Genomic DNA, 17933 nt, shown 5'->3' on the forward strand with positions numbered 1-17933 from the left:
CACCTTTCACTCACTCACTGAAATACATTTTGCATTTGGAGTACCTAGTGGTAAGAGTTTCTATTTTTGGCACTTTTTACTGTATTCTCTTCCTCTGCTTGCTCTGCACTAAGATGATACTGAGTCATTTCTATGCTTTCCTGAACCATTCCATTTACATTAAAGTTGAAACTGAACCTCAGTGTTTTAGTTGCTACTTCTGGGTTACTAGTTTTTCCTTTTATCTAAGCAAGTTAACGCAGCACTATGCTTTGAATTTATCTTTCTTTAAGAACAGCTGAATTTAATGAACTTGCATCTTGGCAAGAATGTAAGTGGACTAAAACAACTGAACTGGTTTATGAGCTTTACCTCAAGTAATGAGTCTCACCTGATAACTTTAGTTGAGATAAACCCAACCCTATCCTTTTTGAAGACCAAGGTGTCAGGCTCAATCCCTGCCCCCATCACCTTTCAGTTCTCTCTGACAATGTTCCTTCATATTTTTTTCTGACTTGTTAGCAAGTAAGAGTGAGCAAATGGGGCTTGTCTTAAACAGGAAGATTTGGTATTGTTTGGCTAAATATGTTTCCTTTTTTTAGTTTCCTTTTTTTCCATTTGACTGTCTTAAAGGTAACAGTAATATTTATTTATTTCTCTTAGGAATTTGAGATACACTGGAAGGAACTTTTCTTCTTCAGTTCACCGTGCAAGTTGTTTCTTTAATTGACCATTAGCTTGTGTTCCAGTGAGCCTTTTCTTCTCACCTCTTCATGCAGTAGGACATTCAGTCTTTGCAGACTTCTTTGCAGATGTCTTTTGTTCTTGTGTGTGGTCTTTTTTTAAAACTAAATGAACAATTCTTCCTCATCGATTCTTCACACGGACACAGACTACTCTGTGCTCTACTGTATCTGCAACATTTAATGGGAGGAGTTGCTGGGAAGTGTTCTTTTTAAAAATATTTTTTTCCTCTTTTTTTTCTTTTTTTTTTTTTTTTTCTTTACAGGAGCAATCCCACTGTCTGAGATCCTTAAACATAAAACCTGCAAACCAACCCTCCTATTGTGTTGTACATAGTCACCTCTGTTCCTGTAGAAATTCCAGCTACTGTAACCTAAAGGGTATGCATAAGCCTTCCCACAAGAAACTGTTACCATAGTGTTAAAAGTCTTATTCTTCCACTTGCCAATCATCCATTCCTAGCCACGAGATCTTTGATGTTCAGGTGTCTTAGTTTAACAGTTATGGTGCACCAGGAAACTATGACAACTTCTAAAATGGATTTCAAAATTCATTTGTGTGAAGAAATTGGCATGACAACACAAGCTTATAGACTAGAAAGACCAAGACCATGGCTAGAAAGTGATAATCATTTGTATATGGCACTTCATTTAATACCTCTATGCTAGGATCTGTCCTAATTGTGCTGTGCTAGTATCTCATAAAATGGTGGAGTGTTTAGGATTCTATAGGTCAAAAATCAGCACTGTAAAATCAATCTGGAACCTAATATGAAACAGTTCTAGACTTTGTGGCATTATGGGGACATTCAGCACAAAGCTATTATAAACCTTTGAAACAGACACAAATTTCCACTACATCTTCCAATCTATATTATAGGGTTTTCCTTGTCTTGACAGTTGTTCTGTAGGAACATGTAAATAATGCCACAGGAGAAATTCTCTTTGTTAAATGCATAATGGAAGAGTGCAGCCTTAGTAACGGTGGTTTGCTGACTGAGACAGATGAGGACTGAAGCAGATAGATCCCTCAGTTCAGTCACAAATGGGATTATCTCTTGGTGAATGCTGTGGAAGTGATAAAACCTGTAGTATCTCAGGAAGCCTCTTCCTTTTTAACAAAATCTCTTTAGTTTTGAAGGAAAATTGGGGAGTCTCCTTCAATTAACTGCGCTTAGTTTGTGCAGTTTGTGTGTACTTAGATATATGCTCATAAATGTATACCTAGTGAGTAATATTTAATGGGGTTGTGCCAGGTAGAAATTCAGATCAAGCCAAAATTAGTTACTAGCGAGATACTTTCATGGGCAGGTCTCTGTTTCAGACATGCTTTTCTCAAGAGCAGTAGGCTATGTGTGTTGCCCTCACCTCTGAAAGAATGAGTGAACTCTGCTAAACTGAGTGGTATCTTTGCCACTGCTCTGAAGGTTTTGACAGAAGGATCTATGTTTTGACTAAGCTTGACTGATCTTTCACTCGTATAAAAATTTACTTTCTTTATCTATCTTTTTAATAGTTACCTGTCTCAGGGTATTTAAGTAATGTGGCTCTACTGGTTTTGGCTGGGATAGAGTCAATTTTCTTCATAGTAGCTTGTATGGTGCTATGTTTTGGATATTTTGGTTATTGATCAGCTTTGTTTATACAGCATCAAGGCCTTCTCCGTTTCTCACACTGCCCTGCCAACAAAGTGGGGGAAATATTGGAAAGAGACACAGCTGTGGCAGCTGACCCCAACTGAATGAAGGGATATTCCGTACCATATAATGATGTGCCCATCAATAAAAGCTGGGAGAGGAGGAGGGGGAAGCACGAGGAGTAGGGGTGGCATTTGGAGTGATAGCATTTGTCTTCCCAAGTAACAGTTACACGTGACGGAGCCCTGCTGTCCTGGAGATGGCTGAGCACCTGCCTGCCCATGGGAAGTGGTGAATGAATTCTGTGTTTTGCTTTGCTTGCACGCATGGCTTTTGCTTTACCAGTTAAGTTGTCTTTATCTCAACCCATGAATTCTAGCACTTTTACCCTTCTGAGTCTTTCTCCCATCCAACAGTTGGGGAAGTGAACAAGCAGCTGTGTGGTTCTTACCTGACCGCCAGGGTTAAACACGACGGTGACAAATTCTTAAAATGGGTCTGACTGACTTGTGCTGGCAGTGCTTTAAATGCTGTTTTCCATGGACGTCTGTCTAGGAGTGCAAACCAGGACCACAACCTGAGCCAATACATTCTTGAGGGTTTCACCTTCCACTTGTGTGTAAGTTTTTATTTCAAGTGAGCAGGTAATAAGGTCTAGCACAAGTATTATTATTTTTAATTCAGCCTTTATTATAATACAGTGGATGTAGTATCCCTTCTCAAGCAATGCATGAAAATGGAGCAAGACTTTTGGATGTGGACTTAATAGTGTCTATGCTAGAGCATACATGCAATAATGTGCCCGTTTTTTACTGCCCTACATATCAGTTTCATAGGCAGAACAGTTTGCTCTATATTGTCTGTTGACATTTTAATGGGGAGTTATATTGGATGACTGTGGGAACTATGTTATGACACTGTATTACCTTCTGAAAGTGGTACTATTACTTATGTCAGGGTAGCTTACTTTGTAGTCTGGACACATTCCTTAGTGGCTAGAGAGGTGATGATTTAAAGATCATTTTATGTTTTAAAAGGGACTTGTGTGTATGCCATCAAGAAAGTAGTGGTGGTCTTTTTGTCATCTGGTCTTGTCACAGGCCTTCACTGAGAGGACTGAGACACTAAATCATGTTTATGCCAAAGGAACTGAGTACCTAACCTTACTTTCTTGAGGTCTTATGTGCAAATGATTCATTTTTAATGATTTGAAAGAGGAGGCATTTGAATTTGCAGTTTAAAGGTACTGGCCCAGTCTACCTCAATGTTAGCTGACTGTAACTAGCCAGCCGTAAATAGCAGGCATAAAGTGTTCCAGCTACTGCTGTTGTTAGTTCTGGAAGATGTTCTGTAGTTAGCCTGGAATTTATTATTAAAAATCACTTAATCTTTGATTTGCTAATATTTCTGTCTTCAGAATAACTGCACTGAAAGCATGAAATGGATGTCATATTAAGGCCAGCTGATAACTGTTTTTCTTGCATCTGTCCCCATCTGTACTAAACCTTGCTTTCAGACTTCAGAAGTGTCCCGATCCGATATCGGGGAGGGTTCTTAAACGATCCCAAGAGCGAGATTAAGACACAAATGAGGTCAGTGCTGTATAACCTTATAAGCTTTATTTTCTATAACAACTGATAAGAGTGATAGGACAGAGAAGAAAAGGAAAGGAAAAAAAAAGTCAGAATCCCTAAGCAAGAGAACAATAGAGAAGCATCTAATTACCACCACCACGACCAGGGATCCAACAATGTTCCGTCAGCTTGTTCTTGGTGCCAGTGATGTTCCACGTTCCTGGCTCTGTTGAGGTCTTCAGCAAGCAACAAGAAGCAGCATCCCGACAGAGGAGTACGCAGTCCCTTTATAGTCCCCCGTCCCCATGATTTCTCCAAAAAGTCTGCCTGTTTCCACGGGGGCTCGTGAAATTTGTCACCCTGTGGTCCTCCATGCGTTCATGCCCAGGTGGTGGCGGTGGTCTTGCTGGTGGGAGTCGACCTGTGGTGCCTCCAGCCTCTCCTCGCCGCCTACAGTCTCGCACCAGCTACTCGGCTCATGCGCAGATGAAGCTTGGTGGGTGCTACCAAGGCTGCTGTTGTTCCAGCCTCGGGTGGATGTCATGGTTTCGTTGGGGACTTTCCATCTTCAAGGCGTACTCCTCCACGACGACAGGATGCTGAGGTCAGGAAGTGGTGGCTGTGAAGCGGCAATGCTGAGACAAACAAAATTGTCTAAAAGGTCCCTTACAAGAAGCCCGAGAGTATTTCACCTGTGTGGGGAAAAAAATACCACAAAAGACCCATGCCATAATCAGACTTTTAAATAAGTGCAAACACTTGCTGGTTGGGTTCATTCCAAGGTGCAGAAGTAGCTTTTGATGTATTTGATCATGTCACTGTGAGTATGAACAAATAAGATGTGTGAAGATGGCATACGCATATGTGCATTCTTCAGATTCATTGCTGCCACCTGGAAAATTGTAAATCTGGTCATGACATTTGCTTGAGAGACGGATCTCAGGTCTGTAGGAAGACTGTGGTGACATTTCTTACAAATCTTTTGGCATAAGAGACAGAACTGAGGTCTGGTTAGCAACAGCATGAGCACTGTGCTATGTCTTCCAAAATGTGTAGGTATGGCTGAACGAGATGGTGACATTGCTGCTCTCAGTACCATCTGAAGCTGTTTGACAGCATCTTGGGAGTCCAGATGGCTGTACAGATGGACTGAACCCAGGGCATTAATTAGATACTAGTTTGCCTAATCCTTACCTACTCTGTCTTCTTTCACCTAAGTAGTAACCTTTCCTCTAGACACTCTGAAGGCTGAAATCCTATTTCTGTAACTTTCTAACTTTTGTAATAAAACTTTTGAAGGCTTAGCTTGGAAATGTCACTTTTCTGCTTGAGAAACCTTATTTTTGGAATATCCAACTCTGGTGTGTAGTAGAAAGATTTATGCTTGGTGACAAACGTAATTACTGAGGCATGGCAAAGCACCTTTACTTAAAAATTCAGCATTTTTTCCAGGTAAAGAAAAGAAATAGTACAAGTAAATGAAGTGAGGAATGTTTATGAATTAGATGTGTGATATAAAGAAATGAATTTCTGACTCAGCAGCTTGAATTGCTGCAAATGTTTCTATATTAGATCTGAATGTCATAGATGCCCTTGTCAATAGTAAATCCTAGATATAAACACTATTTCTTGTATACTTGTTTGGAACATGGTGGATGTGTCAAAGGAATTGAACTAATGTGTAAAGAAGCAAGCTGTTTTAAAGATTACATGTGGCAGTGTAAGCTACTCTTAAATGGAAGAAGCAATTAACAGGTGGCTTCTTGCAGAATTCTAAGAGTTAACTAGTTATCTGATGTTCCCTTACTTTCTGCTTCGTGAATACTTATGTTGTCTTTGCCACATGTCTGTGACACATTAATGCCATTAGTCTTACTGGTTGCCTCAAAAAGCAAAAGTGCTCTTGGCCAGCCTTTGTAGAGGAGAGAGCACTGGGAAGGTTATGAAGCATGACTGACTTAGTCTATTGTCCAAGTCTAACTGTGTTTTTGGATAGAACATTATCACTTCTTTAGTCGTTATATAAACTCTGGGTACGAAGCCATTACAACAGCAATGTCATTTCGTACTTTTCAGAAGTTCTTAATACCATAACTGCAATCAATAATAGCAGTTATTCTTCGGTATTCTTGGAGGAGATTTGAACAAATTAATTCACAATAAATGTACTAATGGTGAGGTTTAGCTGGTCCTCTAATCTATTTGACACATACAATTGTAAGTGAGGGAAGAAGTAAATTTTCACTGAGAGATTTAAAATGAGCACAACTTTTTTTTTTTTTTTAGCTGAAGGAAAAGATCCTTTTACTACTTTGTTCTATTTTGTGTCTAAATGTAAGAAAATGGGTACTTGATCAGCTCTACTTCTTTTTTTTTTTTTTTTTTTAAAAAAAAAGGCAATAAAAATTTTATACCACTTAACTGGACATTATTTTTTCCCCCCAGTTTGTTTCAGTGCACTCTCAATTTCTAAGTTCTTTTCCCCACTCTCTACATTCCGTCTTACTGCTCAAATCATTGGTGCTGTTGGATGGAATCAATAACTCATTATTCTTCTGTTTTTAGTGCACCTAATTCTTGCTGAGAGATCAATTTTTCAAATATGAAATCCAAGTGGAAATGATGATGGGTGTGTTGAAAGTGTCAGGTTGGTGGGGAAGATTTTGGTAAGAAGAAAATCACTTCCAAATGTGAGGAGATGCTTGGGCAGACCCATTCCTGAATGATGCAAGTAGAATATATGTTCTATTATCTGTTATATTATGTTCAAGCACAAGAAGTCCACTGTTATCCTATTCTTTTTGTTTTGAAGTGGATCATGTTATAAGTTAAGTGTTTAAAAAAATAAAAATTATTAATTTTCTCTTTAGGAGTTAAGAAAACTATATCTCAACTTTCCTTACTTATTGGTGCTGTCTTCCATTTATGCTAATTAGTTGTCAAGATGATGTCAACACATAACAAACCACACTTAAAAATCTTTATTGGAAGAATAGCTTGATTTAGGAAAGAGAGGTTGACATTATAAGTCCTTTGTAAGTACATGACCAATTCTCTTATCAAAATTGAAGGGTCATGTATAGCTGAGCATTTTTTAAGATCAAGCAAATGACCATGAAAAATAAAAATCAGAATGCTATTAATTGAGGCCTTAAAAAAAGAATTAAATCTAAGTATGTTGCAGATTTGAGGTAAGAGGATACAATAGTGGTTTACCTGTCATTCTAGTAGTGATTTTACTGTCCTTTTAGGATGGAGCAAGACTTAGCAATAAGGGTTTACAGGTAAACAGGAGAGAGAATGCACATAAGTTGTAGATAATATTTGTGAATTTTACCTCTTTTCAGACTCAGTTGAATTTGTAAGTGTAAATGTTGGAGATATTTCAGTCAATTGACAAAATTCTTTAAACCAAAAGCTTTTTTTGTTTCTGCTTCTCCATTGTTTTTATGTGCCATTATTTCTCTGACTTTTGTAGGAGGAACATATGAGATGAAGGTGGCTCTGTGAATAGCTTGGACATGTTTCTTGCCTTCTGAATGTGTATAAAACAGCTGAATCTTCAGTATTTAAATACTCTGCTCTACTATCTCCAAAGAACAAATCCTGTTATGCTTTCTTGCTAGAAAGAAGAATTTGTGTCTTAGGACTTTAACCAAAAGATTTACCTTAAGGCTGTACAAAATTCGAGGGTTAATTAGAAGTATTGACATGAATCACTGGTCCTTTGAGCTGTACTTTACTCCTCATTAAATATGCAACTTTTGAATGTAAAGTTGGGTTGGTTGGTTTGTTTGGGTTTTACTGCCTAGGCTGTAGCCACACAAGTAGTTAAATATTGTCTTGTGTATACTTTCAAGTTGTTGTTAGAATGTGCTATTTATTTTCTGTATAGTTTAGCTGAGAAGGCACTTTAAATAACTAGCTTGTGTTGTATTTTACAACTGGTTACAGAACTTACCGCTTGTTTCTATGTCTTGTGAAGACAAATTTGGATGAATTCATTCATTTAAAACAGTGAGTAATCCTATATCATTTTTCATATAGTCTTTCTAACAACTTAGTCTTGACTTCAGGGTATGCAGTTATTGGTAGATAATCTGCATGAGTCACTGTCAATTTCCAATTTGGGGGTGTTTTTTATGAATCTCTGTGCTATTTTTGTTGTTACGTTGTAATTTTGTCTCTTGCAGAAAAGAGGAATGCTACACTATCCTACTAACGAGTGTGAATAAGCATTCATTCTAAAAATCCACAAGCTTTTGGGGATTTGCAAGTGTTGTTTATATACAACTTGCTACTACAATACTCCTAAATAACAACAAACAAACAGCTCTGTGAATCAGACAATAAAAATGCCGGGTAATATTTTGTGGCTTGGAACTCTGTTCCAAGGTCCATAGCTTTGCTGGGCAGCTTGCTTTGACTCTTTTGAACAGTTGTAACTTAGCTGTCTTCTGCAAGGGCAAGATATTGAAATACCTCAAGGGAAAGTGGTTGTTTACTTCCAAACTGTATTTCTGATATGCATCCAGGCAATGTTTTTTCCATTTACCAGTGCTTCTCTATTCTTTTGTATCCATGGAGGTTTTTAGAACAGCAGCTGCTTGTATTGTACCACTGCTGCCAAAATTCTCAGTTAAACACTCCTCTGTAACACAGAAGTTTCCAGAAAGCTTATTCAGAAGTGCTGTAGCGTATTTTAACCTACAACTTGAACATCTTCATATTTTTTCAGTAGTCCACTGAGTCATCTGTGAGTGTGTTGGATCTTGCAGGCTTTCAGACAGCTTCCTCTTTTTGCCTTACAAAGTCTCTTCATTTACATATTTCAACCCAGGCACATGATTCTGAATTCTGTTTTAACATGATACAGTGGGCCATCTTGAGCATTCTTTCCAAAACATTGACAATCACTCCAATTGGTAACTCTGCTCCTAGATAGCGAGAGTAAAGACGTTCCTCCTAACTTCTTTGGCTTGTATTTGAGAGCTGGGAGACATAGGGAGTGAGTTCATGATAGGGAGTGTAATACTTGCCTTGAATGTGCATTATGGTCAAGAGAAAGAAGGAATTTCATTCTTTCTTTAGAGAAAGATTGTAGGGTTTTCTGCGGGAAACACTGTTCTTTGTCACCCTGCAATATTGATACCAGCATAGCTTTGGAAAAAATCTCTCCTTGAGGTAATAATCAACTGCCAAGTATGGCACTGCTATGACAACCTCTGCCTCAGACACAGCAAACAAGACTGTATTCCCTGTTCGTGGTAGGAAGGGAACTGTTGCCATCATGAGAGAATTTGGTAAAAGAAAGGTTTCTTCTTTTTGTCTACCTAATTGTTCCAAAGATATGTAAGCATTACCCTCAGCCCCATAACAGACCAGGGCCCAGATTAGGGTGGAGTGGGGAACCAAGGAGACAATTCATGTCAGAGCAATCATAAAGGGTTTAATTTTCTCTTCCAGCCCAGCTGAGGCTCTGTGGCTGCCTCTGTGCTCTGCAGAAGACATGCAGTAAGACTGCAGTGCAGCCCAATGCCTTTCACATTGTTGCTACCCCAGCAAGTGCAACTCAGTCCAGAAGACCCTCACCCTGGGCTGATTCATAATGGTATAGGAAAGGTGAGCCTCTCCTGCAGCAAGCAATTCTGGAAGAATTTTTCAGTCTACACAGCCTGAGAACAGGACTTGTTCTCCTTTGTATGTGCCCTTCATTGAAAGCAGTTTAAATTTGGCTGTTGCTCTTTCTCTCCCTTTCTCTCTCGGTAGGGTGCGTTTTAAGTAAAAAATTTTAAAGTGCAATGGGTGCCTAGCAAACACAGGCACTACAAACTTATCTGAAGGTTTTCCTTCAAATTTTATGAAGTTTCAGGAATGTGTACTTGTTTCCTAAAGTTCGGAGACAACACGGCATCCATGTTGCTTTTATTTGGGTGGGGCAGTTTTGTTTTTTTTGGAGGATTTTTTTCCTTCCTTGATAACTAAAAACATTTTGATAGTGGAAAATGATTCTGAACTAGACTGGACTGCTCCTTGGGTAATATTAATTTATGTATTTTTGAACTTATTAGCCCTTTGATCATAAAATCAATGACAGCTCTCTAACTGCTTATATAAAATTTGTTTAAAAAGTAGTTTTCCCATTGTCACAGATGCATCTGCAACCCTTTAAAAGAGTATTTAAGGCATCCTTGTAAATAGCTGTAACTGACTGTATTTGACCACTTTTTTTCCTGAGACATTACTTTGCAGAATGTTGAAGTAGTTTTTCCAGGTAGCTCTCCTGAGGGCCAGTTCTGTGTCATTCTGATTTAGGCAGCTACTGTTTGAGCAGTGGTTTTCTGTAAGAAGTGTATTTCTATAGAACGTACCTCTAAAATGTTTAAACAAGTTTAATTGTACTTTCCCATTTTAAAAAGAATGGAGTAAGTTTTTTCTATTTGGTAATTGAACAACTCAACATTTAAAAGAGGATTTTTCTTTTTTCCTTTTGTGGTAGAACACAGTAATCTGTTTTGCCAGTTATCAGGCCTAGCATAAAGAACACAGCCAGCATAAAGATGAACCAATAACCAAATTGTATTTGATACATAAGGGTCAGTACATGGGTGAGCGCTGGGGGTACAAACAAGTCAGTCAGATGATACATAATCAACATCAATCCCACTGACCCCAACAACGACACCGCACAACCAACAATGGGTGGAATAAATGGTGAAATTCAGTCTCCCATAGAAGGGATGGGAGACAACTGAGTCAACAAGCCAAACACATAAGACCACGGAAGCCACATACTCAATCTCTACACAGCCCACATTTACAACAGCCAGACCTGACTGGAGCCCAGTCCCAGGGAGGCAGGAGGTCCTTCCCCAACAGGAAACTCTGCACAGGGCATCCACCTCACAGACAGACACTGCCCCTGCCTGCAAGGGGTCCCAGCTTTTATCCCTAAGTGGGACACCTGACCTTTGGTTACTTACTGCAGACACCTGGGGCTCATTTACCCAATGGCTCTGTCTGCCAGGCCGGCCGCACCCTGGAGGGAAGCCTAAAGGCAAACTCACCCCCCTTTTGTGAAGGGCTGTGGGAATCACCCACATGTCAACCTTAATTTGGGGCTTGGGGTTGAAACCCCAGCATTTCACCATTTTAATAAATTTGTTTTAGAAGCTGGATAGAGGCATGGTGAGAGAAGTGCACAGAACATAGGACTAGATATTTAATATGCAAATACACTGAAAACCACTGTTTCTTAAGGACTAGAACACTGTGGTTGATATGAGCTGCAGAGCAGAAGTCTTTTGCAAAGATAACTGCTGCATCAGTACTTGATCAAATCTTGTTTGATACTTATGTGATAGTTTACTGAAGACTCGAAAGCATAAGCACTCATCTTACACTTTGTTGTGATGACTCCAGACACAGCAAAGTTGCAAAGTAGGTTGGTATTTCCCTTCCTTACCATTCTGTGTTAATTCTCTAATCCATGTGAAAGATTGACTAGCCAATTTTAGGCTCCTCGATATACTTTTGATGACAATTGTTTTAGTTTTCAAAAGGTGTGATTGCCCCAAATCTTAAGGATTTCAGAAACCAATGCCTCTGGAAATGAAAAACCTTCTCCCCCATGTTGGATAACAGAAACTGAGTATCAGAGAGTTTTATCAATGCTGCATTTATTTTTAGAGAACAGAACATTTATTTCCAGCAATGTGCGGTTATGGGCTCAGTACTAGTAAACCTTTCTTATTATATATAAGGAAGGTTATTTGGTTTGACAGCAGATTTCATCAGACCCTTGCCTTTTGCTTTTGTCAGTATGATCTGTGCTGTCCAAGGGGAAGGCATTGTGGGGCACCTGCCAAAACATGACAGCAGATGCTTCTGCAAATTTGTTTTTTCCAGAGTAATGTGACAGGATGAATCTGCTCACAAAAGTATTAAAGTAAAAAAGCAGAACTTTAATCAAATATGTGTACCAATATAATGTGTGCCATAAAAGATGATAGCTTTGGCTTTATATTGCTATAATTCACTCACTGGTGAGCAGCACCTTTTTGTGAAAGTGGCATCATAAGAGTAGGCAATAACTGATTGGAAAGGCCGTTTGTTAAACAGATGAGTGAAGTTCTTAGTTTATTTATTGGCATTCTCCTTTCCTGTCTCAAATAGAAAACCATTTTCTTTCTGTCATTTTCAAATCTCCATATATATTGCTAAGGGTAGCCAAATACCTTGGCTTCGAGACCCAGAGGTATTCATCCCCTCTTGCTAGCTGTTTCCAGATCCTGTGAGGCTCAGCATGTGCTTCCAGTTGGTGCATTCACACAATACAGTCACAACTGGCTGTACAGAGATTAAAACAGACAGGAGAAAAACACTTTTAGAGATGTCCACAGAAACACAAAGAGCATCCACATTAAACATGAATAAAACTACTGGTCTGACATGATCCTCTTCTCTAGCTAATTGGGTTTAACATATGCTCATGGAATACAGAAATATTTCTGCTTGCCTCATAAGCATGGTATTACTAATGGGATTCATTGGGTAAAGCTGGTCTTGGAAGATGTGTCTCTCAAAAGATTCCCTACTGTCCCCTCCAATTACCAACTGAATTTTAGTCATTTCTCACATTAACTCCCCCTTAACCATCTGTGAAATCTGGCTATCCCTTATGGTGCTTTCAGTAACATGTGTTAGCTGCTTGATGTTATCCATTTACGTCCAGCAATTTCTTACGTCACCCTCAATAGTTTCCCATGTACTGTTCTGTTAGCTAACACCTGGGTCAGGAACTAGTTATCTGCCTGCAGCCTTAACAAGTTTTCTCTCCCCCTTTTATTTTTTTTTTTTTTTTTGGTGTGCTTTCTTTTAAGTATGATACTAAAAGGTTTTGATTAATTCCAAGCAGTTTTTGAGGAACACCTCCTGCGTGAGGCTATCTGATCTGCACTATTATGTATCAAGTAAATACCATGTGCATTACTCTCAAATTTTTGTTATATTAAACTATTTCATGTCCACATATGAGGTTTATTGCTTCAGGCTGCCTGACACTCTTAAATGAAGACTTTAACTGGATGTGGAAGATTGTCATGATTATAAAGGTCATGAGAACCAAATGCAAATCATTGGATGGATCACTGTAACCAGATGTAGTACCTATTTTATTGACAAACTGCTGGTCTTAATGCTTCTTGAACTCTTCCCATTCCCTTTCCATTTGTCAGCTTAGCTATAACAGCATTGAAATGGACTCTCTGAATTACACTTCTTAGTATAGTATCCAATATAAGTAGTATTAGTTTATAGGATCTGGATTTCAGAGAGAGAATTATTTAATATGTTGAGAAATCCAGGTGATTTCTCAACCAAGTACTATGTAGGCCTTAAAACTGTTGTTTCCTATATTATAATACAAAGTTAGACTGGGCAGAACACAATTTAAGAAAATTAGTATCAGAGCAAATCATGGAATGTTTTATACTCTATTTCGTTGTGAAGGGAAGGCTTAGAAGGGAGGATAGAAAGAGAACAATTGGAGCAAATAGTCAAAAATCACTATTTTGTTTAAAAATAGTACATAATTATGTATTTATTCTAAAAATATGAAAAATCTACATGACATTTGGTAAGTAAGCAGATTTCTTTCAACAGATGTGAGGATGCTTTTCATCTAAATTGTATAGCATTGTATGATATTGCTTGGCATTCTATATCTTCCTGTAATTATTATTGAGATCTGTACTTCCTTGCTTGTTTAGAGAAATTTTGTAGTTTATTTGTAAAACTTACCATATTCTCGTGATCTTTTTAATGACCTTATTTATCTTCATATAAGCTTTATGTACCAGATGACAGAAACTGTTTCTGAACATCCAGTATTGCCTTTTTTTTCCTGTGTATTTTTTATTCTGGATCTTAACTATAGAAAATTTCTGCTGATGTATTACTGGGTATGTGTTGGTTGCACAAAAAAACATGATGTAGAAATGCCACACTTAATGGAGAATACACTGGTTCCTCAGATTTTGAAAAGAGCATTAATTTTTCAGTATGGCTAAGTATTTCCATATATACCAACTCAGGAGCAGGCGTTTTCTCTCTCTCTTTCTCATTCACTTCCTTAAATTCAAATATATGAAACTACCAGAAAGACAAAAGTAGACAATACTGATTAAAAAAAAGCTTTGCAGCATCAAAATGGGATGAGGCAAAATCTTTCCTGAGTTTGGTTTAATCTAGAGTTGCTTGACTAGCTTAAGGTGACTTTGACTGAAGTTGGTGGTAGAACAAGTGACAGCTATCGCCTGTGAACTTAGGTTAGACTTGGCTCAGCTTCTAGCAGAAAGAGCTGCTTCAAGAAGTTGCTGGTTCCCCCCCACCCCTTCTTAAATGATATCTCAGAGGTACTACCACTGTCGCTAATGGGCTTGGCCTTGGCCAGTAGTGGGTCTGTCTTGGAGTGAGCTGGCATTGGCTCTGTCAGACATAAGGGAAGCTTCTAGTATCTTCTCACAGAAGCCACCCCTGTATCCCCCTGTCTACCAAACCCTTGCCACATAAACCCAATACAGTAGGGTAAGTGTAATTCTGGAACGTCTTATAAGCAAAAGAACTATAAGAAGTATCTTCAGATAAAAGATACTTTCTGCTGGGTTTTTCTCGTATGCTGTCAGATTTCCTCCTTCCTTGAGGAGGAAATGCTAGAAGATAAATTTATTCTGTACCCACATCTGGATGTCAAAACCTCTTGCTGTTCTTTAGATCTCCAATAAACAGTTTCTAATGGGTTTGGTAGAATGCACCTTGGAACAGTCTAGTGGACCAGTTTCTTTTCCAATTGATGCATCATATTGGGGTTCCTTGGGCTCCTTTGAACCTTATGGCTCTATGTTTGCAATTTTAATAATTTGTTTCTCATGTTGTTCCACTATTCTTGAGTTCCTGTGATTATCATAGGTTCTTGTGCAAGACTGGTCTTACTTACAGGATGTCTCCACTGTTTATAAAGAAGGTGCAGTTTGGGGTTTTCCTCCTGCTCTCTTGATTATCTGATCTCACTATTTGTTGGGATTCAAGAGGACTTTCTGCAAGAGAATGGGCATGTGAGCAATCCTGCATGAGAACAAGACTGATAAGAGCCTCAGCCTGAGCAAGAATGTGATAAGGACATAACCCTGAATGAGGGGGGAGAAACTCGACGAGACAAACAACCCCTGGAAGGGGTTGGGATGGAAGAGGAGGTTACACAAGGCAGGAAGCCTGGCAGGGCTGATGTGGCACTTTTTATCCAATCATAGGAAGGTTTAAAGCGCGGGCTAAGTTAACTGTCCAATCTTGAGGATTTGTACTGCATGTTACTCTCCCGCATGTGCGGGAGAACATTATAAAAGGGCTTAGTTGTAATAAACGGGCATTGCTTGATCACATTGGTCGTGTGTGTGCTCAGCTCTCCCACAACTATTCATACAGGACCAGAAGCACTCCTACCACTTCCTGCCTGGAAAGAATGGCTTTTGATGTGCTCTTTCCTCACAGAAACCTGATGCTGTGTTGGTTATTGGTCTCTTCTGCTTTTACACTTTTTGCTTGCTTTCTGCAGTAATTTGGACCAACAGAAGATCCATGATGTAGTGTATTGAAGATATCATGTAAGAGATGAATTTGTCAGAAACTTTTTGCATGGGTAGGATCAAACAAAGAAGTATTCTTGTAAAGATATTTAGAGATGGTTTATAGATTAGGGGCCAGCTGTATTATAATTACTAAGGAGTAGAAGTAATCTGGAACCTGCAGTCCAGTTTGCAAAAGAAATGCATATTCTTTACTGTCTACATGCAGTGTTCTGAAAATGTGAATGATTACAGTGTTTCTACAGTCTTCTTTCTAGGGCTCTTTTAAAGATATTTTCATCTACTAGAGTAAGCTAGCTAGAAAAATTAAGGTGCATTTCATCTCTGATTTTTTTTTACCTCATTTACATGTTAAAATGTAGACTGGGTACCTACATACATAATACCTGCAGTAACTTGAACATTTTCTGTTTTTTTAATGTTGTCTTGCATTAAAAAAACAAAACAGATGATGATACCTCATATTCCTTCTTAAGAAGAAATAACATTAAGCAAAACGGTGCAAAACACTTCTACAAAGATGGGGAATAACTCTTATTTCTCCTCTATTCTGAAGTTAAATATAGGATGGGCTAGAAGAGTGCATTTGAGTCAAAAGCCAGAAAGTTTGCCTAATAGTAGCTTTATTATTTATGTATATAGTATTTCAATAGAGTCTGGAGGCTCCCACATGCTCATTGTGTAGACTTATGTCAAAGAGATGATTCTTTTCTGGCAGCTCATAATTATTACTGTAAAGGTGTTAACTTCAGTGCTCTACTTATTCCCGTTCTTCACACTGATTTTGCTACTTCTTTTTTCTTGATAGTGTGAAGGCAAACAAAAATTAAAAAGCATCTATAGTAAATATCAACTCTGCTGTACTCCTGAAATGCTAAGTAAAACTTTGAGAGGGGCAAAAGAGCAAAGACTGTTTATGGCAGGTTCACTGGTGATATATAAACACCTCTTTGATGAACGTTTGTAGAGAAATTGTAAAAGCTGCGTGGGAAGATCATATAGCAGAGAGGGGATTCGATTTTAAGGCAAAAACATAACTGATAAAAATACTGTACTATTTTAAAAGGACAAGAAGAAACTGGAATACTTCCTAAGAAATCTGTTGGTCAAGAACCTATTGGTCAAGCTTCCACCTTATTTTCCAAGATTTAGCTTAATTAAAATGGACATATTGCAATTAAAGTTTTTGCAGTTGTGGTCTAATAATAAAATACTATATTCTATGTATGTGAGTCATAAACAGCATTGCTTTGACCCAATTATCAATTAATTGAGCAATAAAAGTAGCTAAAGAAAGAAGGAGAGTGTCTGAAGGAACAGAAATCTTTTCAGAAAAAATAAATACACAGTGAGAAGCACATGAAGAATGCGATACCTCATTACTGGTATTGCAGTTAAAAGTGATGTTTTAATTGGTTATATTAATAGCTGAAATGTATGGCACTAATTCCAGGGTCTAATTTAACTTGCAGTTATAATGAATAGAAATCTTGAAAGTGATTTTTAGATGAAGGCTTCAATGTAGATATTTTTATGTCATGTAAGTTGATCAACAGGACAATCACTGAGTAGAGATTAGCATTAAGTCCCTTCTCTCCAGCTATATGAAATGAATTATTATACTATAGTGTTTGACTGTTCTGTCTAAATGGAAATAAGTTTCTTGGTATTTGCATGGTTTAAGCAAAATGATGAAAATAAATTGTTCATAGAGCTTATGCCCTTTCAGAGGTAAAATAAAACCCAAAGAAAACAAACAAAAAATAGAAGTGGAGAGAAAAACAAAGCCTCAGGGAAATAATAATTCACTAGCAGATAATCTGCCCAGAGTTTTCACAAAAGTTTCCAAGGTAAAATGCATTTACCATCAGGTTATTAGCAGGGTAATTTTTTTTCTTATGGTACTGCATATATACAATACGCTAAAATACATTAACATTAACAGTTGTGAGCATTGTTTTTTGATTGAAGTATGTAATAGCTACCTTACTCTGAATGGGTGAATAATGAACCTAAAACTATTTTGCATGAGTATTCTCTATATTTATAATCTTTCAGAAGAGTGTTTGCACAGTTGTAAAATGCTTTACTGATGTTTGCATTTTTGCTTTGTTTTTTTTGAAAAAATGCATGTGTGGGTATGTATACAAAAATACCTGTTCATATGGTAAGCACAGTATCCATCATTAGATCTCCAAAATTAGGGGATTTTATATTTGAACAGCCCAAGACATTTAAAAAATACTGAAAATGCTCATAAAAACTCATTGGTTTCCTGAAATAAGGTATACCTTTGTTTTGAACAGCAACTAATTCCAAATCTGTCCTCAGAAACAACTCTGGCATCTGTGGAGCTGT

This window comes from Athene noctua, chromosome 2 (genome assembly GCF_965140245.1).
Source record: "Athene noctua chromosome 2, bAthNoc1.hap1.1, whole genome shotgun sequence".
NCBI classification, from domain to species: Eukaryota; Metazoa; Chordata; class Aves; order Strigiformes; family Strigidae; genus Athene; species Athene noctua.